Source organism: Anomaloglossus baeobatrachus, chromosome 3, assembly GCF_048569485.1.
Source record: "Anomaloglossus baeobatrachus isolate aAnoBae1 chromosome 3, aAnoBae1.hap1, whole genome shotgun sequence".
Classification (NCBI taxonomy): Eukaryota; Metazoa; Chordata; class Amphibia; order Anura; family Aromobatidae; genus Anomaloglossus; species Anomaloglossus baeobatrachus.
The window spans coordinates 211075964-211098334 of NC_134355.1; the positions used below are offsets into that span (position 1 = coordinate 211075964).

Consider the following 22371-nt stretch of genomic DNA (forward strand, 5'->3'; position numbering starts at 1 on the left):
CAGAAGGAGTGGTGATCCCTGTCCCCCCTCAGGAACGAGGGCGAGGGTTTGTACTCCAATCTCTTTGTGGCTCCAAAAATGGACGGTTCCTTCCGTCCTGTTCTGGTTCTGAAACTGCTCAACGAGCATGCGAACGCCAGGCGGTTCCGGATGGGATCCCTCCGATCCGTCATTGCCTCAATGTCTCGAGGAGACTTCCTTGCCTCAACAGACATCAAAGATGCCTATCTCCACGTGCCAATTGCTACGGAGCACCAACGTTTTCTACGTTTTGTGATAGGAGACGAACATCTTCTGTTCGTAGCTCTGCCATTCAGTCTGGCGACAGCCCCACGGGTGGGCACCAAGGTCATGGCAGCAGTGGTAGCAGTCTTGCACTCTCACGGAGTGATTCCGTACTTGGACGATCTACTCGTCAAAGCAACCTCCCTCGAGGCATGCCAACGCAGCCTGAATGTTACGCTGGAGACTCTCCAGACTTTCGGGTGGATCATCAATTTGGCAAGGTCAAATCTGTCTCCGACTCAATCACTAACGTATCTCGGCATGGAGTTTCATACTCTATCAGCCATAGTGAAGCTTCCGCTGAACCAGCAGCGTTCACTGTGGACAGAGGTGCAGTCTCTCCTTCAAGGCCAGTCGCACCCCTTAAGGCGCCTCATGCACTTCCTAAGGAAGATGGTGGCAGCCATCGAGGCAGTTCTCCTTGCGCAGTTTCATCTGCGCCAACGGCAATCGGACATTCTCCGCAAATGGGATGGGCAGTCAACCTCCCTGGACGGGAAGTCTCCCTTTCCCTGACGGCCGAGGACTCTCTGCAATAGTGGCTTATTCCCACCTCATTGCCATAGCCCCCATCCTGGGCAGTGGTCACGACAGATACGAGTCTGTCAGGGTGGGGAGCAGTTTGTCTCCGCCACATGGCTCAGGGGACGTGGACTCAGCAGGAGTCCACCCTTCAGTTCGATGTGCTGGAAATCGGGGCAGGGTATCTTACCCTATCAGCTTTCCAAAAGTGGCTAGAAGGGAGCAGATCCGAATCCAGTCGGACATCTCCACAGCGGTGGCATACATCAACCACCAAGGAGGGACACGCAGTCAGCAGCCTTCCAGGAAGTCCGGCGAATCCTCATGTGGGTGGAGGACACAGCATCCACCATATCCGCAGTTCACATCCCGGGCGTAGAAAACTGGGAAGCAGGCTTCCTCAGTCGCCAGGGCATGGACGCGGGGGAATGGTCCCTTCACCCGGACGTGTTTCAGGAAATCTGTTGCCGCTGGGGGGGGGCCGGACGTCGACCTAATGGCGTCTCGGCACACCAACAAGGTCCCGGCATTTATGGCACGATCGCGCGATCACAGAGCTCTGGCGGCAGACGCCTTAGTGCAAGATTGGTCGCAGTTCCGGCTCACATATGTGTTTCCACCTCTGGCACTCTTGCCCAGAGTACTGCGCAAAAATCAGATCCGATTGCAGCCGCGTCATACTCGTCGCACCAGACTGGCCGAGGAGATCGTGGTACCCGGATCTGTGGCATCTCACGGTCGGCCGACCGGGGTCACTACCAGACCGACCAGACTTACTGTCTCAAGGGCCGTTTTCTCCATCGGAATTCTGCGGCCCTGAACCTGACTGTGTGGCTTGTGTGTCCTGGATCCTAGCGTCTTCAGGATTATCCCAAGGGGTCGTTGCCACCATGAGACAGGCTAGGAAGCCCACGTCTGCTAAGATCTACCACAGAACGTGGAAGGTTTTCTTAATCTGGTGCTCTACTCAGGGAGTGTCTCCCTGGCCATTTGCATTGCCTATCTTTCTTTCCTTCCTACAATAGGAGTTAGAAAAGGGCTTGTCGCTAGACTCCCTCAAAGGGCAAGTCTCAGCACTATCCGTGTTCTTTCAGAAGCGTCTAGCACGTCTTTCTAAGGTGCGCACGTTCCCGCAGGGGGTTTGTCATATCGTACCCCCGTACAAGGGGCCGTTGGATCCATGGGATCTGAACAGGGTTCTAGTTGCTCTCCAGAAGCCGCCTTTCGAGCCTCTGAAGGAAGTTTCTTTTTCTCGCCTGTCACAGAAGGTGGCGTTTCTCGTTGCGATCACATCGCTTCGGCGAGTGTCTGAGCTGGCAGCTCTGTCATCCAAGGCTCCCTTCCTGGTGTTTTCACCAGGACAAGGTAGTGCTGCGCATCATTCCGGAGTTTCTCCCTAAGGTAGTATCCTCGTTTCATCTTAATCAGGATATCTCCTTACCGTCCTTTTGCACTCATCCGGTTCACCGGTATGAGAATGATTTACGTTTGCTAGATCTGGTGAGAGCACTCAGAATCTACATTTCACGCACGGCGCCCGTACGCCGTTCCGATGCCCTTGTCGCTGGTACGCGCAAGAGGTTGCAGGCTTCTAAAGCCACCCTGGCTCGATGGATCAAAGAACCAATTCTGGAAGCCTACCGTTTTGCAGGGCTTCCGGTTCTTTCAGGGCTGAAAGCCCATTCAACCAGAGCCGTGAGTGCGTCCTGGGCGCTACGACACCAGGCTTCGGCTCAACAGGTGTGCCAGGCAACTACCTGGTCGAGTCTGCACACTTTCACCAAACATTTTCAGGTGCATACCTATGCTTCGGCGGATGCCAGCTTAGGTAGAAGAGTCCTGCGGGCGGCAGTGACATCCCCGTAGGGGAGGGCTGTTTTGCAGCTCTAACATGAGGTATCTCTTTACCCACCCAGGGACAGCTTTTGGACGTCCCAATCGTCTGGGTCTCCCAATAGAGCGCTGAAGAAGAAGGGAATTTTGTTACTTACCGTAAATTCCTTTTCTTCTAGCTCTTATTGGGAGACCCAGCACCCGCCCTGTTGTCCTTCGGGATTTCTTGGTTGTTTGCGGGTACACATGTTGTTCATGTTGAACGGTTTTTCAGTTCTCCGACGTTATTCGGAGTTAATTTGTTTAAACCAGTTATTGGCTTCCTCCTTCTTGCTTTGGCACTAAAACTGGAGAACCCGTGATACCACGGGGGGGTATAGCCAGAGGGGGAGGGGCCTTGCACTTTTTAGTGTAGTGCTTTGTGTGGCCTCCAGAGGGCAGCAGCTATACCCCAATCGTCTGGGTCTCCCAATAAGAGCTAGAAGAAAAGGAATTTACGGTAAGTAACAAAATTCCCTTCTTTTATAGCTCTGATATGTTCTCTGCCCTGCTCTATAGGTCCATCATTGATAATAAATATGGAATATTGTGCAATCTACAATATGTATGATAAAAGATAATTATTTATCAGATATATTTTTCTATTGACTAATATTGCATATGTGGTTTGGGATCGGACTGGCAGTTGCAATTAATATATATTTATGAATAATATATTACTCTTATAAATCACTCACATAAAATAGATCTTTTTGAGTAGAAAAAAAATAATTTTTACTATATGCATCTGCCAGTTCCTGAAATATTTATCTGTATATGATATATTTTAACAGTATTCTTTTGTTTTAACTCATCACTCCCTTTACTTTATACATGCAGTTTCCATTTTTTCCTTTTACTTTGATTTTTCTTCCTTTTTCCCCCTTCTTTTTTTTTTTTTCCTTTTTCACTTTCCACCATTTCTGTTTTTTATTCAACTTTTCTGAAAACCGCATTTCATGCACTTACCGATGTGACCATCTGGTGTGATGGATTTCCAAATGTTGACATGTGCATGTAATTAAGGTGGGTGTGTGTTACACCTTATAGGAAACTGACATTCTTTCCTTTTCAGAACATGATTAAGACTGTGTCGAAACGCGTAGTTCTGTGGGGTTCTCTCTCTATGTCCCCTATACTTTCCCAGCTGACCGCTTTGTACACCTTTCATTTTTAATGGATTTATCAAATAAATGAAAACATTTTAATTGCACTTTGAGGACTGCACTGGATTTCCTTTCATCCACTATCAACCTAGCAGTTCATGGAATGGTTGATTGCCCACTATTAGGGGTACTTTGCACACTACGACATCGCAAGCCGATGCTTGCGATGCCGAGCGCGATAGTCCCCGCCCCCGTTGCAGCTGCGATATCTTGTGATAGCTGCCGTAGTGAACATTATCGCTACGGCAGCTTCACATGCACTTACCTGGCTGCATCTCCGCTGCTGCAGCGCTACTTCTGAGTCCAACAATTATCACTAATGCATATTTACTGCTTTCCTCTTCCACCGGAGTCTCTGATTGCCTGCCATTGGACCAAGCCCCCACCCTCTAAGACAGTGTCTATGATTGGTTGGAATCACACACGCTGTCTGTGTCCTTACACTGGTGATAAATAAATAAAACAATTGGTGTTAAGTCCCTCCCTGTATTGATACAGATAAAACCACATCTACAAGCTGCAACCCCCAGCCATGTGCCTATCTTGGCTTTCTATCAAAGCAAGAGGAACCACATGCGGCTTTTTTTTTTTTTTTTTAAATATATTTAAACAAATAAATAATTTTTGAAAAACAGCATGTGGTCCCCCCTCAATTTTGATACCAAGCCAAGATAAAGCCCAACAGCCAGGGCTGGTATTCTCAGGCTTGGGAGACCCATGCTTATTGGGAGCCGCCCAGCATAAAAATATCAGGCTGCGGAATTGCTGCATCTATTTTGAGACTAGACCTGTGCTTTAACCGGTTCTTCCCAACTGCCCTGGTGCGGTGGAAATCAGGATAATAAGGGGTTAATAACAGCCCACAGCTGCCACTAAGCCTTAGATTAGTAATGGGGGGGTGTCTATGAGATCCCCATTACTAATCTGTAAGTGAAAGTAAATGAGCACAAACACCGAAAAAATCCTTTATTTGAAATAAAAGACAAAAAAGAACCCTCTTTCACCACTTTATTAACCCCAAATAAAACACCCTTGCAGGTCCAGCATAATCCACACTATGAGGTCCCACAACAATTCTAGCTCTGCTACATTACTGAAGGCACAGCGCGCGATCATGTAACACGACTGCCCGCTATGAGGTTCAGGCAGAGACTGAGCCAAAGCGATGAGCGGTGACATCACTCCGGTTATTTGCGGTCACAGCTGGAGGTTCCCGCGGCCCTCCACCTGTGATCGCAGGTAACCTGACTTCAGGTGACCTCAATAAACTGTCACTGATTTCACAGACCTGCATCTCCTGCAGAACACTGCTTTTGTTTTGCAAATAGATGCAGATGTAGTGTTAAAAATTTTAAACCTTATTTCTGCATCTACTCTACACCTCCTGGCCAAAAAATGCATCAGTACTGCATGTGCTATGATGTGGTAGTGATGCAATTTTTTTTGCCAGGAGGTGTATGGTGTAAAAATTTCAGCACCAAATCTGCATCTCTTGGCAAACAAAATGCACAATAATGGTTTTGATGCCGTTTCAGTGCAGTTTTCTTCCAGGAGGTGAAAATTTGGTGCTCTAATGTCTACACCAGATTTCAGCACCAAATTTGCACCTCCTGGAAGAAAACTGCACCGAAACAGTATAAAGAACGTTTTTGTGCATTTTTTTGCCAAGTGATGCAAATTTGGTGGTGACATTTTTACACCATTTTCCTGCATCCAATCTACACCTCCTGGCAAAAAATTACATCACTACCTCATCATACTGCATGCGGAAAAGATGAGTTTTTTTGCCAGGAGGTGTAAATTTGGTATAAAAATTTTAACCAAATTTGCATCTCTTGGCAACAAAAACACAGTTTTCTGCCAGAAGATGCAGGTCGTGAACTCAGTCACAGTTCATTGAGGTCTCCTGAGGTCAAGTTATCTGCAGTCATAGATGGAGGGCCGTGGGAACCTCCAGCTGTAACCGCAAATAACTTGAGTAATGTCACCACTGATCACATGGCTCAGTTTCTGCCTGAACCTCACAGCGGGTAGTCATGCTCTATGGCGCTCACTTTCAATTCAGATGTAGCAGAGCTGGCAGTATCGTGGGACCTCGTAGTGTGAATTATGTCAGACCTGGGTGTTTTGGGGGCTAATAAATTGTATTTTTTTAAATATAGGATTTTTCTGTGTGTCTGTGTTTATTTCATTTTACTTATAGGATTAGTGGTGTGGGTCTCATAGATCCTCCCCATTACTAATCCAGGGTTTAGTGGCAGCTGTAGGCTGCCATTAACCCCTTATTACCTTGATTGCCAATCCACCAGGGCAATCGGGAAGAGCAGGATAAAGTTTCGGGATTGTAACATCTAATGGATGTGTCAACTGTGGGCAGCATGCAGAATGCAATTTTTAGGCTGGTGGGATCCCAATAATACGTATGTACTGCTTTAATCCTTTTACTACCTTTTTTTTTTACAGTGGCCAATCACAGCCATGCCAATACATGACATGGCTGTGATGGGGAGGGTGATGATGGTTTTTGCCATCCGAGTATTTACCAGTCCTTAGCAAGATCATCAACTTTTGCGGTAAATGCTCGGATGTGCGATCCCAATCCGATCTGAACATAGATTGTGTAATTTTAACATTTTCTGATTTTTATCAATCAGGATCCTCCTGATGATAGAGAAGCCTGAGTCTTCTTCCTGGCACTGCCCCTGACCAGTCCAGATCTGATCCCCATCCCCCAGGGTGGGATGGCACATCAGTGTGATGAAACCCACAAATGAAGACAGTAAAAGGGAAACCAAAACTCTGTCACAAAGCACACACACAGAGGTGAAATCAATAAGATATTCAGGAACAAAAATAAGAGCAGGAAGGTAGCTGCAAAACAACAGGGGTTGCAGCAAGCAAAAAGCACAACTTTCACCAGTCTGGTACACCACACCTTACAGACCAACATAGACCAAACTTTACATGGCATGGGTGGAAGGTTAAAACTAGCATAAATAGGAGGGGAGCTGATGTGATAGGCCTCCCCACAACATGTGATCAAAGGGACAAGCAGACCAGCAGAGATTAACTCTTGCTAGCCTTCGTATGAATCCGCACACAGGAGGTCGATACCCAAGTTTGCCTGTGTTGATCCCAGAGACCAGAGAAACCATTGGACGGAGTATCAGAATCTGCAATCTGACAGAGCCAAACGCCGCAAGGACAGTCAGTGAAGTTTGTGCAAAACTCTGTAATAATGAGATATTGGTTTATATTTTGGCCAAAATACGCAAGTTCGCAACCCAATGTCGAGGGTCCCCATGTCTTGCGAATTCTTAAACTACAGTAAAGTAAAAAGCATAGCCAAAGAAATAAAAGGAAGTTAATCGAATAGTAGGGGCTTGCAATAAGCTGTTGTGTAGGAACTGTGCTTCACATGAAGTACTTGCGCACTATTGCAAGCTTAATCTATGTGCAGTTCTAATACTCGGCAATCGCCTTCTCTCGAACAGGTAGGTTGCAAGTTGTTGTTTAATCAGTATTTTACACTTAGGCTGGACTCACACTAGCGTATAGCATCCTATGCGAGAGCATCGGATGTGATATGATAATGACAACCGGCTCAGGACCTGCTGCGAGCGTGAGACGAGTGAAATGGGACTGTGACTCGATCTTGCAATCAGGTCACAGCTGTGAAGCTGAGGTCAGGTGCAGCGGAGGAGAGGGAGGGATTAATCCCCCCACCTCCTCCATTGTCAGCCTGTGTGTATATCGCACTGCACTGGGATAACATCCGAGTGCAGTCCGATGTTTCTCTCACACCCATACACTTGAATGGGTGTGAATGACACGGCTCTCACAGAAAATAGCAGCATGTTGCGACTTTTCTCGCATCCATAATCTGGATGCGAGAAAAGCTGACCAACTGCTCTCCCTCATTGACTAATATTGGTCCGAGTGCAATGTGCGATTTTCTCGCATTGCACTCGTCCGTTTTTCATGCTCGTGTGAGCATGCCCTTATGTTACAGTCATATGAAAAAGTTTGGGCACCCCTATTAATGTTAACCTTTTTTCTTTATAAAAATGTAAGGTTTTTGCAACAGCTATTTCAGTTTCATATATCTAATAACTGATGGACTCAGTAATATTTCTGGATTGAAATGAGGTTTATTGTGCTAACAGAAAATGTGCAATCCGCATTTAAACAAAATTTGACCGGTGCAAAAGTATGGGCACCCTTATCAATTTCTTGATTTGAACACTCCTAACTACTTTTTATTGACTTATAAAGCACTAAATTGGTTTTGTAACCTCATTGAGCCTTGAACTTCATAGGCAGGTGTATCCAATCATGAGAAAAGGTATTTAATTTGGCCACTTGCAAGTCGTTCTCCTATTTGAATCTCCTATGAAGAATGGCATCATGGGCTCCTCAAAACAACTCTCAAATAATCTGAAAACAAAGATTATTCAACATAGTTGTTCAGGCGAAGGATACATATAGTTGTCTCAGAGATTTAAACTGTCAGTTTCCACTGTGAGGAACATAGTAAGGAAATGGAAGAACACAGTTACAGTTCTTGATAAGCCCAGAAGTGGCAGGCCAAGAAAAATATCAGAAAGGCAGAGAAGAAGAATGGTGAGAACAGTCAAGGACAATCCACAGACCATCTCCAAAGACCTGCAGCATCATCTTGCTGCAGATGGTGTCAATGTGCATCGGTCAACAATACAGCGCACTTTGCACAAGGAGAAGCTGTATGGGAGAGTGATGCGAAAGAAACCGTTTCTGCAAGCACGCCACAAACAGAGTCAACTGAGGTATGCAAAAGCACATTTGGACAAGCCAGTTACATTTTGGAAGAAGGTCCTGTGGACTGATGAAACAAAGATTGAGTTGTTTGGTCATACAAAAAGGCGTTATGCATGGAGGCAAAAAAACATGGCATTCCACGAAAAGCACTTGCTACCCACAGTAAAATTTGATGGAGGTTCCATCATGCTTTGGGGCTGTGTGGTCAATCCCGGCACCGGGATTCTTGTTAAAGTTGAGGGTCACGTGGATTCAACTTAGTATCAGCAGATTCTTGACAATAATGTGCAAGAATCAGTGACGAAGTTGAAGTTACGCAGGGGATGGATATTTCAGCAAAACAATGAGCCAAAACACCGCTCCAAATCTACTCAGGCATTCATGCAGAGGAACAATTACAATGTTCTGGAATGGCCATCCCAGTCCCCAGACCTGAATATCATTCAACATCTGTGGGATGATTTGAAGCGTGCTGTCCATGCTCGGCGACCATCAAACTTAACTGAACTGGAATTGTTTTGTAAACAGGAATAGTCAAATATACCTTCATTCAGGATCCAGGAACTCATTAAAAGCTACAGGAAGCGACTAGAGGCTGTTATTTTTGCAAAAGGAGGATCTGCAAAATATTAATGTCACTTTTATGTTGAGGTGCTCATACTTTTGCACCGGTCAAATTTTGTTTAAATGCAGTTGCACATTTTCTGTTAGTACAATAAACCTCATTTCAATCCAGAAATATTACTTAGTCCATCAGTTATTAGATATATGAAACTGAAATAGCTGTTGCAAAAAACAAAATTGTTATAAAGAAAAAAGGTTAACATTAATAGGGGTGCCCACATTTTTTCATATGACTGTACCTCTTTTATTATGGGAGACTGCTGCTCTTGTTTGTGCATTTGTTTCTGGGACCTTGGCTGGTAAACACCATTGCCTTTTTGCTTTGTTTATAATTTAGCCATCTGGGAATTTTTTTAAAAAAACTTCCTTTTATTTCTTTGGCTATGCTTTTTATTTTACTGTAGTGTAGGGATACGCAAGACATAGGGACCCTTGATTTTGAGTTGCGAACTTACGTATTTTGGCTAGTGATGGACAAACCTGGACTGTAAAAGTCTAGACCTGTGCAGTTTCAAATGTACCCGAGTGCCAGACCCGGGCAATTCTTAGGGAATACCTGACATTAATCTGGATCCGGCAATTCAGGAAATAAGAAAAAAATAAAGAGAAAAAAAAAGAAAATAAGAATGATGAAAGTGCTTCATACTTACCAAGGCTCCGGCGTGGCTGTAACAGCTTCCTCCAGGGCTGCTGCAATGCATATGCACTGCTTTTCCCACCCACCGGCGTTTGTGATTGGTTGCAGTCAGACATGCCCTCACATTATGTGACAGCGTGTTTGACGCTTCCAATCACAGATGCTATGTGCGTCTATCATACAGTAAAAATAAATAAATTGGCATAGAGTCCCCCCATATTATGCTACCCAGCACAGATAAAGCATTTGGCTACAGGCTGCAGCCCCCAGCCATGCGCTTATCTTGGCTGTGTGTGAAAATAGGAGAAACCGCATGCGTTTTTTTTGTTTGTTTTTTTTAATATTTAAATAAATAATTAAAAAAATGACGTGCAATCCCCCCCAATTTTGATATCCAGCCATGAGAAAGCCCGACAGCTGGGGGCCGGTGTTCTCAGGCTGGGGAGACCCATGGTTATTGAGTCCCCCAGCCTAAAAATAGCCGCATTTATTAGATGTGACAATCCCGGCACTTTACCCGGTTCTAACCAATTACCCTGGTATGGTGGCAATCGGGGTAATAAGGGGTTAATGTCAGCACACAACTGCCGCTAAGCCCTAGACTAGTAATGTGATGCATCTATGAGACCCCTCCATTACTTATCTATAAGTGAAAAGAAATAAACACAAACAACAACAAAAAACCTTTATTTGAAATAAAATACAAAAAAACACCCTCTTACACCACTTTATCAACCCCCAAAACACACATGCAGATCCAACGTAATCCACACAAGGTCCCATGACAATTCCAGCTCTGCTACGTTTGAATTCACAGCGAGCGCCATAGCTGTGGGCTTCAGGCAGAGACTGAGTGACCCGCGCGATCAGTGGTGACATCACTCAGATTAGTTGCAGGCACACCTGGAGGTTCCCATGGCCCTCCACCTGTGACTGCAGGTAACTTGGCCTCAGAGTACTTCATTAAACTCAGTGACCCCACCTCAGGTGAGGTCACTGACTTTACTGAGATCAGCTGAGGTCAGGTTGTAAACTAGGAGCCTTCATCTATCTGCAATTCCAATACTGGGCAATCACCTGCTCCATGAACTGGTAAGTTGAGAGTGGTTGTTTTATCAGTATTTTGCACTTATGTTACCTCCTTTTTTAAAGGTAATCTGTCAGCAGGTTTTTTCTACTTCATCTGACAGCAACATAATAGTTGTAGTTACATAGGTTGAAAATATTTAGGTCCATCAAGTTGAACCTTTCTGCACCAGTTATACATTTTCTATTGCAATTATTTATAACCTATAATGCCATTTGCATTTTCACAAGGGTATCAGGAAAAAATGCAGAATAAAATTTATTGTGCAATTTCTTCTGACTATGCTGATACCTCATGTATGGTGTAAATCAACTGTTTGGTCGCACGGCAGGGCTCGGAAGGGAAGGAGCGCTATTTGAATTTTTGAAAGCAAAATTAGCTGGAATCATTAGCAGACGCTATATCCCATTTGGAGACCCCCTGAGGTGCCTAAACAGTGGACCTCTCCCACAAGTGACTCCATTTTGGAAACTAGACCCCTTAAGGAATTTATCTAGATGTTGATGGAGCACCTTCAACCCCCAGGGGCTTCATAGACATTTGTAGCGTTCAGCCGCGAAATTTAAAAAATTACATTTTTACCAGAAAATCGTTACTTCAACCAGACCGCTTTTCTTTTCACAAGGGTATCAGCAAAAAGGACCATACAATTTATTGAGCAATTTCTCCTGATAACGCAGATACCTCATATTTGGTGAAATCAACTGTTTGGGGGCATGGCAGAGCTCGGAAGGAAAGGAGCGCCATGTGACTGCAAATTTGTCTGGAATCATTAGCGGATGCCATGTCTCATTTGGAGTGTCCCTGATGTGCCTAAACAGTGGAGCTCCCCCACAAGTCACCCATTTTGGACACTAGACCCCTCAAGGAATTTATCTAGATGGTTGGTGAGCACCTAGAACCCCAGGGGTCTTCACAAAATTTTATAACGTTGAGCTGTAAACAAAAATGAAAAAATACATTTTTAACCACAAAAATGTTGCATTAACGCCAAATTTTTAAAATTCACTAGGGTAACAGGAGATAATGAACCATACAATTTGTTGTGCAATTTCTCCTGCTACGCCAGTACCCCAAAAGTGGTAGAAAACTACTTTTGAGGCACAGTACAAAGTGAAGAAGGGAAGGAACTATATTGGAGTGCAGATTTAGATAGAATAGTTTGCGTGTGCCATGTCACAATGGCAGAGCCCCTGAGGTGCCAGAACAGCAAAAACGCCCCACAATTTACAACATTTTACAAACTGCAACCCTCAGTGAATTCATCCAGGGGTGCAGTGAGCATATTTACACTACAGATGTGTCAGAAAATGATATACTATTTGTAATATACCAGTTAAGACACTAGTTGCGCCTTTCTGCTCCCCAGTACTTGCAGTAAAGCGTTTCACAGTCTGACTGCTCTAATTGTAAAAAACCCTTTCCTATTGCTGCCAGAATCATGTTTCCTGCACACATAATGAATGTCCTCTGGTCCTTTATAAGATGGAAATTAAATAAGATCTCCTTTGAGAAGACTTTTTTTTTAAGCTAAACAAGCTCAACTTTTCCAACCTCTCATGATAGAGGCCTTCCATCCCATGTAATAATCTAGTTAACCACCTTTGAATTGACTCTAACTGTCTAATATCCTTTTTATAATGTGGAGCCCCAAACAGTATGTTCTAGATGTGGCCTTACAAGTGATTTATACAATCAAAAAACTGTGGAGAAAAAAGCGCACATAGGGTCTTATCTGGCAAACAATGCAGGCTTAGAAAATAAAACAGGTGCTCACCTGTGGAAGTTGTGACAGGCACAACTCCTATGAAGGCAGTAATTGGTCAAGCAGCAGCCCCGATGATACAATAGGGAATCATGAATGGATAAGAAGGTCGGGTTTAACACTGCGCTAAAACCATGAAGCCAGACGATGTGATGGATTCTTTGCTATATTTTCTTTATTTAGGACAAGTCAACGCGTTTCAAAGGCATGTCAGCCTTCTTCATCAGGACAAAGGAAAAACAGCATGATACCAATTGCTACTTGGGGATACATATATATTGCTGAAAAAGAGGCTCCACGTATACACAGATGACGTCGGCCAGGGAGTGACTGAACGTCACGTGTAAGAAAAACAGGAGGAAGTGAAGAAAAAAGTTGGAAAAATGGAAAAAAAGAAAAGGAAAACGGAAAAGGAGAAAAAAAGAGTTAGAAGGGGTTAAAACAGAGAGGGTGTAAACATATGACTGTGAAATTTATTTATAGCAATTTTTTCACAGTCATATGTTTACACCCTTTCCTTTTCTTTTTTTCCATTTTTCCAACTTTTTTCTTCACTTCCTCCTGTTTTTCTTACACGTGACGTTCAGTCACTCCCTGGCCGCCGTCATCTGTGTATACGTGGAGCCTCTTTTTCAGCAATATATATGTATCCCCAAGTAGCAATTGGTATCATGCTGTTTTTCCTTTGTCCTGATGAAGAAGGCGGACATGCCTTTGAAACGCGTTGACTTGTCCTAAATAAAGAAAATATAGCAAAGAATCCATCACATCGTCTGGCTTCATGGTTTTAGCGCAGTGTTAAACCCGACCTTCTTATCCATTCATGATTCCCTAAGTGATTTATACAGGAATAATAATACATTGGGGTCACATGATTTTATCTCTCTTTTTAAACACCTTAAAATCTTCTTGGTTTTAGCAACTGCTGCCTGACATTGAGCACGGCTTCTTTGCTTATTTGTAATTACAATACCCAAGTCCGTCTCCTGTTTTGTGATCCCACGTATATTTCCATTTAATGTGCGATACATGCAGCAGTAGAATTACTCCAGCCTAGTTGCATTACTAGGTAGCATTACTAGTTGCATTACTATATCATCAAAGCTGAATTGGACATAACAGGACTCAACTTACTTGAAATTAGAGAAATAAGATGGACATTTCCAGTCAAACAAACATTTGGTCTATTTTTCTGGTAATGATAACCAAAGAAGAAATGGTGTAGCTTTGGTGCTCGATTGAAAATCTTCTGGCACTGTCCTGAAGTACAAAGCACTCAATGACAGAGTCATCTCAATACTAATACAAGAAGCATCAATCCATGTCACAGTTGTACAAGTCTAGGTACCAACAACAGATGCTGAGTAGAAGGACATTGAACTATTCTACTACCAAGTTCAAGAAGAAATAGACAAGAATTAGTCCTTAGAACGCCAAAACTAAACTTACTCATTATCGTGGGAGACTTGAATGTCAAAGTCAGCCACAGCAAACATGGAATCGTTGGAAACTTTGGACTTGGTGGATGAAGCAAAGTAGAAGGAAAATTCATTGACTTTTGTACTACAAATCAACTGTCCATCATGAACACAAAAGCACAAATATAGACTTTACACATGGACATCACCACATAGGGCCTATAAGAATCAGATTGAATACATAGTGTTTGTGTTCCATAAAGATGGAGGTCATCAATCATTACAGTGAAAACAAGGCCAGGAGCTGACTGTGGAACTGATCATGAATTTTTGACAACAAAGATTAGAGTCAAACTGCTCAAAAGGACTAGACAAGGTAATTTCCAATTTTTTGACCAACATACCTGAAGTATTTTGGAATGGTCTGCACAACCAATTTATATCTCTGGACACAGATGTAACAAAGCCTGAGAAATTATGGACACGTATAAAGACTATTATTACTGAAGAAGCTAGAAAGACAATAAACTAGAGGCTGAAGAAACCCCGCAGCAATGGTTAACAGAGAGACCCTAAATATCATTGAAGAAATAAGAATCGCAAAAGCAAAAAGGTAACAAACAGGACACAGACAACATCAGTTAAAGGCTAAAGAGCCATTTGCGCAGACAAAGAACTTTATTACCAAAACATATGTATAGAGATAGAAAATTAACATCTGTAGGGCAAGACTAGGAAGGCATACCAAAAGATCATAGCGATATGATGAAAGTTTGAACCAAAAGTAGGAATGTTGAAAGACACCAATGGAAACAAATTAACTGAGCAAGGACAGATCACGGAAAGATGGAAAGAATATGCGGAGCACCTTTACAAGAACAACTCATTGATATGGATAGAAACTGAGACTGGAAATGATAGCGAACAGAACATCTTAAAAGACAAAGGCGTTCCTGCAATAAGGCGTCTGTCAAAAAACAAAGGACCTGGATGTGACAATTTTCCAGTAGAGCTACTAAAGTCTTCTGAAGCACACACCTGTGTCATCAGATATGGGCAACTGGTAAATCGCCATGGACTGGACAAAATTGGTGTTTATTCCTATTCCAAAGAAGGGAGATGCTATAGACTTTGGAAACAATTGGACTATTGCGCTTATGTGCCGCCCCTGCAGCAGTCGGACTGCTCGGATCCGGGGGTTTTGCTGTGGCTTGAGGGTCCCCGAACCCGGGGCTCAGTGGCCACTCAAATAAAAAGGGGGAAATATTTACAAGGGGACAGTTCGTGACGCCACCCGTGGTGTGCGATAAGGAAGTACCACTGCTGCCGATGGGAGTACCCAGGGTGGATGGAGCGGGGCAGCGAGATGGTGGTCCCTGCATGGGTAAGGAAGGCCCCGGGACTCCGTAGGGATAGTGAATGGGATGGTGGAGGTGATTTGGCCAGGTCAGGACCCAGGAAGGCAAGTGTACTCACTCAGGCGGTGCAATTGTTTTGTTAGTGCGGCCAATAAGCAGACTCTGACAGAGAAGTAAACCAAGTCTCTGGGTGCCGCTGCCACTCTGGGGAGCCCGTCCGGGTGTCCGTTTCTGCTGGTATTGCTTAGTGGTCTGGAGCCTGTCTCCATGCACAATTGTGTAGATTTCCTGGGTGACCCTTCGGCCTGAAGCTGTCAGGCTCCCACTCACTATAGTGAAATAGTGGAGCTGTGCTCTTGATGGCTGACACTTGGGATTTCAGTGGGCTGCATAAGCTGGAAAGCCCTATCCCCCTCATTGTGTTGATGCCTTCAATCTCTGAGCTCTTGGGGAAAGTTCATTAAGAGACTATGCTCCACAGGTGAATTATTAGGTTGCGCGAAGCTACTCCCTGATCTAGAGTCCTGTACACCGGTGTGCTCGGTACTGGTCCGGTTACTGGACTTCTGGTGCCGACCGTTCTCCAAAACTAAGTCTGCTACACCTACTCTAATACCCTGCTACCAGCTCTACGACTCCTCTGGTCCCAGACCACCGTCTGCGACCCAACCTAGGTCAAACAGGGAGCTACAACTCCCTCAGCTCCTAACTCTCTGAGGGCCACTACTCAACTCCACGGAGCTGCTACTCCCAGCTCCTCACTCTTTGGGAGCTTCTGTTGAGCTCTCTATGTCCCTCCCACCAGTCTTCCCGACCCCTAGGCGGGTGGCCTTTTTCCAGCTAGACCACCCACTGGTGTGCCTGACAAGGTGTGGTGTGAGGTGTGGTTAGGATTTGAGTGCTGATGGAAGCAATACCTGTAGTTAGGATCCCAGAAACATGGAGGGTGAGTTCTCCACCAAGAGAAAGGAGAGTGCAGTTCCCTGTCACACCCTGATAGTCATGGGTGTCACACTTATACCTCATGCCAGCAAAATACAGTGAAGAGCAAAAGGATAACAATGTTTAAAACGCTTAACTCTCAGGCTCCATATCTCACCATCCACTACATCTTTGAGTGTGAGAATACCTTAATTTTATAGACAATCATCTTGTCTATCTCATACATAAATCATAAATTTGACTTACAATTATTTAGCATATTATTAATTATGCAGATTCTTGTCATGTTACTGCATTGTTACTGTTTTGCTTCTGGTGCTTGAAATGTTTTTTCTTCCTGTATGTTCTGCCATGTATGGCAGCCTGATAATAGTCATTTGTTGCAATTTCTGTTACAACCCCTAGAGGTCGTTGTTATTCTTTGAATTGATGCGTTTCCCTTTAAGCTAAATGTATTCTGGGTAAGAAACGCCCCCTCTGAGCTGAGAAGAAGCCTGCCGCTATTTTCTCCTTGGATTTGTTAGGAAAGGACCTGCTGATTCACCTCTCTGTACATTCACACCCTGCCTAGTGTAATCCGGTGAGCAAAGCAAATTACATGTGTTAGTGATAGAATCTTAGGCTATGTGCGCACACTGCGTTTTTTTGACGCTGCGTTTTTGTTCGTTTTTGGCCGCTAAAAACGCACAAAAACGCACCTGCGTCAAAAAAACGCGGCACAAAAACGCACGCGTTTTGCCGCGATTTGGTGCGTTTTTTTGCTGCGTTTTGCTGCGTTTTTGCTCACTGCGTCCTTATGCGTTTTTTATCAGTGAACAAAAAAAAAAGGCCTGATGTCATTTCCTTCTTCAATGTGTTCTTCATTCTCCACTAGTGTATGCAGAAGAGCAGACAGCTGCAGAACTACAAGGCTCAGCATACTCCATCCAATAGTGTATGCAGGAGAGCAGACAGCAGCTGCAGAACTACAAGGCTCAGCATGCTCCATCCAGGACTGTATGCTTGAGGGAGAGTCAGGGGGAGCAGGCCTACAAGGCTCAGCAGCCTCCATCCAATAGTGTATGCAGGAGAGCAGACAACAGCTGTCGAACTACAAGGCTCAGCATGCATCCTCCTTCCAGGACTGTATGCAGGATTTCTTTGCCCCCCCAAACAAAAAAAATGACGTGGGCTTCGCCATATTTTTGTATGCTAGCCGGGTACAGCAGGCAGGTACGGGCTGCCCCCAACCCCCAGCTGCCTATTTGTACCCGGCTGGGAACCAAAAATATAGGGAAGCCCTTTTTTTTTAAATTATTTCATGAATTTCATGAAATAATTTTAAAAAAAAAATGACGTGAGCTTCGCCCAATTTTTGAGTCCAGCCGGGTACAACTAGGCAGCTGGGGATTGGAATCCACAGTGCAGGGTGCCCATGCTTTCTGGACACCCCCGCTGTGAATTGCAGTCCCGCAGCCACCCCAGAAAATGGCGCTTTCATAGAAGCGCCATCTTCTGGCGCTGTATCCAACTCTTCCAGCTGCCCTGATGCCGGGTGGCTCGCCGGGTAATAATGGGGTTAGGGCTAGCTGTATAGCTGGCCCTAAGCCCGAAATTCATGGTGTCACGCCAATATTAGACATGGCCACCATTAATTTCTAGTAAAGATAAAAAAAAAAACACAACACACAGAAAAATATTTTTATTAGAAATAAAACACAACACAATTAGTGACTCCATCTTTATTGAAATAAAGAACCCCCTCCGCAGTAATCCTGGGTCAAGGGTCCCGCGCCGTCCAATCCCGATCCAATATCATCTGATCGGTTTGCTGGAAGGCAAAGCGATCAGATGATGTGTCAGGTTCTAGGGGCTGAAGCACATCACACATCAGCTGACTGTATAAAAGCCGATTATACAATCAGCTGAAGCATCAGTGCAAAAAAAACAAAAAAAAAACCAACTCACTTATGTGCTGATTACCGGCAGCTCCTGCAGCGATGGGGCGGGAGTCTGATCCTGTCCTGTCCGATCGCTGCAGCAGCTGCCGGTAATCAGCTGATGAAGTCCCCTGACGCATCCGCTGATACCGACCGGGCGCCCGCGTCACCGCGATACTTACGATCACCTGATGCGTCAGGTGACTGCATCAGGTGATCCATCGCCAGGTCCTGCATCCATCGGAGCTTTCCCGGCCGTCTGCTAAAGTGACGTGTACAGGAAGAGGATTCCTTCTGTCAGTATATACAGAAGCGTGAATCCTCCCGGTACCGTCACCGTCGCTTCCATCTCCCGTCCTGTGCATGTATGCTGCCGTGCAGCGCCATGTCTGGGCGGGAGGTGGAAGCGGCTGCGAAAACAAAAGTTAACAGTAGAAAAAAAAAAAAAGTTATACTCACCTGTCTGCAGCCTCCCGGTGCCATGCCCGCTCCCATCTCCTCCCGGTCCCGCCGCTCTGGCTGTGTGCAGTCTCCCCGGGTGCGTATGCCTGCAGGATGCAGGACCTGGCGATGGATCACCTGATGCAGACACCTGACGCATCAGGTGATCGTAAGTATCGCGGTGATGCGGGCGCCCGGCCGGTATCAGTGGATGCGTCAGGAGACTTCATCCCTGATTACCGGCAGCTGCTGCAGCGATCGGACAGGATCAGACTCCCGCCCCATCGCTGCAGGACCTGCCGGTAATCAGCACATAAGTGAGTATTATTATTTTTTTTTTTTTTTTGCACCGATGCATCTGCTGATTGTATAAACGGCTTTTATACAATCAGCTGATGTGTGATGGGATTCAGGCACTTGATCCTGACACATCATCTGATCGCTTTGCCTTCCAGCAAACCGATCAGATGATATTGGATCCGGATTGGACGGCGCGGGACCTTGACCCAGGATTACTGCGGAGGGGGGTTTATTTCAATAAAGATGGAGTCACTAATTGTGTTGTGTTTTATTTCTAATAAAAATATTTTTCTGTGTGTTGTGTTTTTTTTTATCTTTACTAGAAATTCATGGTGGCCATGTCTAATATTGGCGTGACACCATAAATTTCGGGCTTAGGGCTAGCTGATAATATACAGCTAGCCCTAACTCCATTATTACCTAGCTAGCCACCCGGCTTCAGGGCAGCTGGAAGAGTTGGATACAGCGCCAGAAGATGGCGCTTCTATGAAAGCGCCATTTTCTGGGGTGGCTGCGGGACTGCAATTCACAGCGGGGGTGCCCAGAAAGCATGGGCACCCTGCACTGTGGATTCCAATCCCCAGCTGCCTAGTTGTACCCGGCTGGACTCAAAAATTGGGCGAAGCCCACGTCATTTTTTTTTTTAAATTATTTCATGAAATTCATGAAATAATTTAAAAAAAAAGGGCTTCCCTATATTTTTGGTTCCCAGCCGGGTACAAATAGGCAGCTGGGGGCAGCCCGTACCTGCCTGCTGTACCCGGCTAGCATACAAAAATATGGCGAAGCCCACGTCATTTTTTTTGTTTGGGGGGGCAAAGAAATCCTGCATACAGTCCTGGAAGGAGGATGCTGAGCCTTGTAGTTCGACAGCTGCTGTCTGCTCTCCTGCATACACTATTGGATGGAGGATGCTGAGCCTTGTAGTTCTGCAGCTGTCTGCTCTTCTGCATACACTAGTGGAGAATGAAGAACACATTGAAGAAGGAAATGACATCAGACCTTTTTTTTTTTGTTCACTGATAAAAAACGCATAAGGACGCAGTGAGCAAAAACGCAGCAAAACGCAGCAAAAAAACGCACCAAATCGTTTTTTGCCGCGTTTTTTCAACGCAGGTGCGTTTTTGTGCGTTTTTAGAGGCCAAAAACGCACAAAAACGCAGCGTCAAAAAAACGCAGTGTGTGCACGTACCCTAATTGACATGCTGCGTTTTTGTGGCACCACAAAAACGCAGCTGAAAAAAAACAGATGTGTGCGGACAGCAAAAATGAAAACTCATAGACTTTGCTGGGGAAGCAAAGTCCTGCAGTTTTGAGGCCAAAAACGCACCCGAAAAACGTGCAAAAACGCCGCGAAAAACGCACTGTGCGCACATAGCCTAAGATGGAAGACTGTGTAGTAAATCCATTGTACATTGTAATCCTACACCTTAGTGTTGTCCCTGCCTTGTTTGTATAGATAAGATTTTCTATGTGTTGCAGCTGAAGTGACCTTTCCTCCAGATTCTCATTACAACTGCACCTCATAAAACTGTTATGCTATGTTAACTCTGTATTAACACTGTACTGACTGTAATAATTTTCTTGTTATAGTTTTTACCCGTATTCCGTATTCCATACCATATTCGACTGTATCTTGGATATACCGTATTCAACTGTGTCTCGGATATACCGTATTCACCTGTACCTTGGATATTCCTATATTCACTGTATATTCCACGTATACTGCAATCAAGTTCACGTTACCAGCCAATAAATCAAGGCTTTTGAACTCATACAGTCTGTTTATTTAAAATGTGAACGAGGGTTTAGCTGTATGCCAGAGATTCACAGCGTTACGTGAAAGAAGGCAGAACAGTAAAAACGGACACTGACCGCAGACGGTAGTTGAATAGACTGCATGGGACCCCTATCACCCACACTGCACCGCATACGGGTACTACAGCAGCCGCCATACAGCTGCAGGTATCAAGAGCGTAGCCCTCCCCAGCAAGCATAACACCTTTTCCGCCACCCGGGAACTCGTTGACGTATAGACTCAGCTTTCTGGCCCAAGTTCTCAGCAATCCACAGCTGAGTGCATAATGTCTGCGTCCAGAGCATCCTCAGTCAGGACAAGGTCCCGAGCAAGCTGCTCTAACAAATCTTTAGTGAAAGAGTTCGCTGCTCTCGTCTGTGCAGAAGCTGAGGCCGCAAAAGTAAAATCCACCTTCGCTGCACAAGAGATGCAACTGAAGCTAAGACAAGCAGACAGAGATGCAGAAAGTGCACGCCTGCAAGCAAAAAGTGCACGTCTGCAAGCAGAAAGAACACGCTTACTAGCTGAACAAGAAGCAGAAAGTACACGCCTGCAAGCAGATAGAACACGCTTGCTAGCTGAACAAGAAGCTGAAAAAGCGCACCAACAGGCCTCTCTGGACAAACGTATTGCAGAAAAGGAGGCAGCAGTGGCAATAGCCAAAGCAGAGTTCCTGGAGGCCGTGGAGTATTCTGAATCCGAGGATCGCAGCAACATACTTGGACCAGAGATAGAGCAACAGGATTCAACCCAACGCGTCTGAGTATTTCCACCAGCATCCCAGAATGGATGACAACCCTGATCCACGACACCAATCAATTTATATCGACTACCAGAGACCCCATCCCGAACTGCAGTACTGTAAGCAAGAAAGTATGCAGCAGGTCGACTACACCTACAGTTCTACATAACAGAAGGTATCCCCTCTATCCCGAATTAGAGGGACACCCTTTGCTTCAGAACGGTATTATACAGACTACCCTGAGACTGATGCTCCTGAAAGGTATGGTTATACACCACACAATAGATATGCTTATAACACACCAACTTGCACCAGCACCGACCAAGCTACAATAGACTTTGCAATGTTCTTTGCTCGCCGAGAACTAGTTACTAAGGGACTTGTAAAGTTCACTGACAAAGCTGTGAACTATAGGTCATGGCAAGCCTCATTCCAGAACACCATTCAGGGTCTGGACCTTTCTTGTAGCGAGGAGTTAGATCTCCTAGTAAAGTGGCTTGGGAATGAGTCGGCTGAGCACGCCAAACGACTAAGAGACATTAATATAAAGCATCCAGCCACAGGCCTACGTAAGGTCTGGGAAAGACTTGATGAATGCTATGGGTCCATAGAAGCCATTGAAAATGCTTTATTCCAAAGAATTGATGGTTTTCCTAAGATATGGCCTAAAGGTTATCAAAAACTAAGAGAACTGAGTG

The 22371-nt window shown here is 44.9% G+C and overlaps 1 protein-coding gene across 1 annotated transcript in view; it reads left to right on the forward strand.

Moving 5' to 3' along the window:
* The window catches only part of QPCT (glutaminyl-peptide cyclotransferase), a 585853-nt gene that overhangs the window by 494489 nt on the left and 68993 nt on the right, over nt 1–22371 (forward strand). The window lies entirely within an intron of this gene.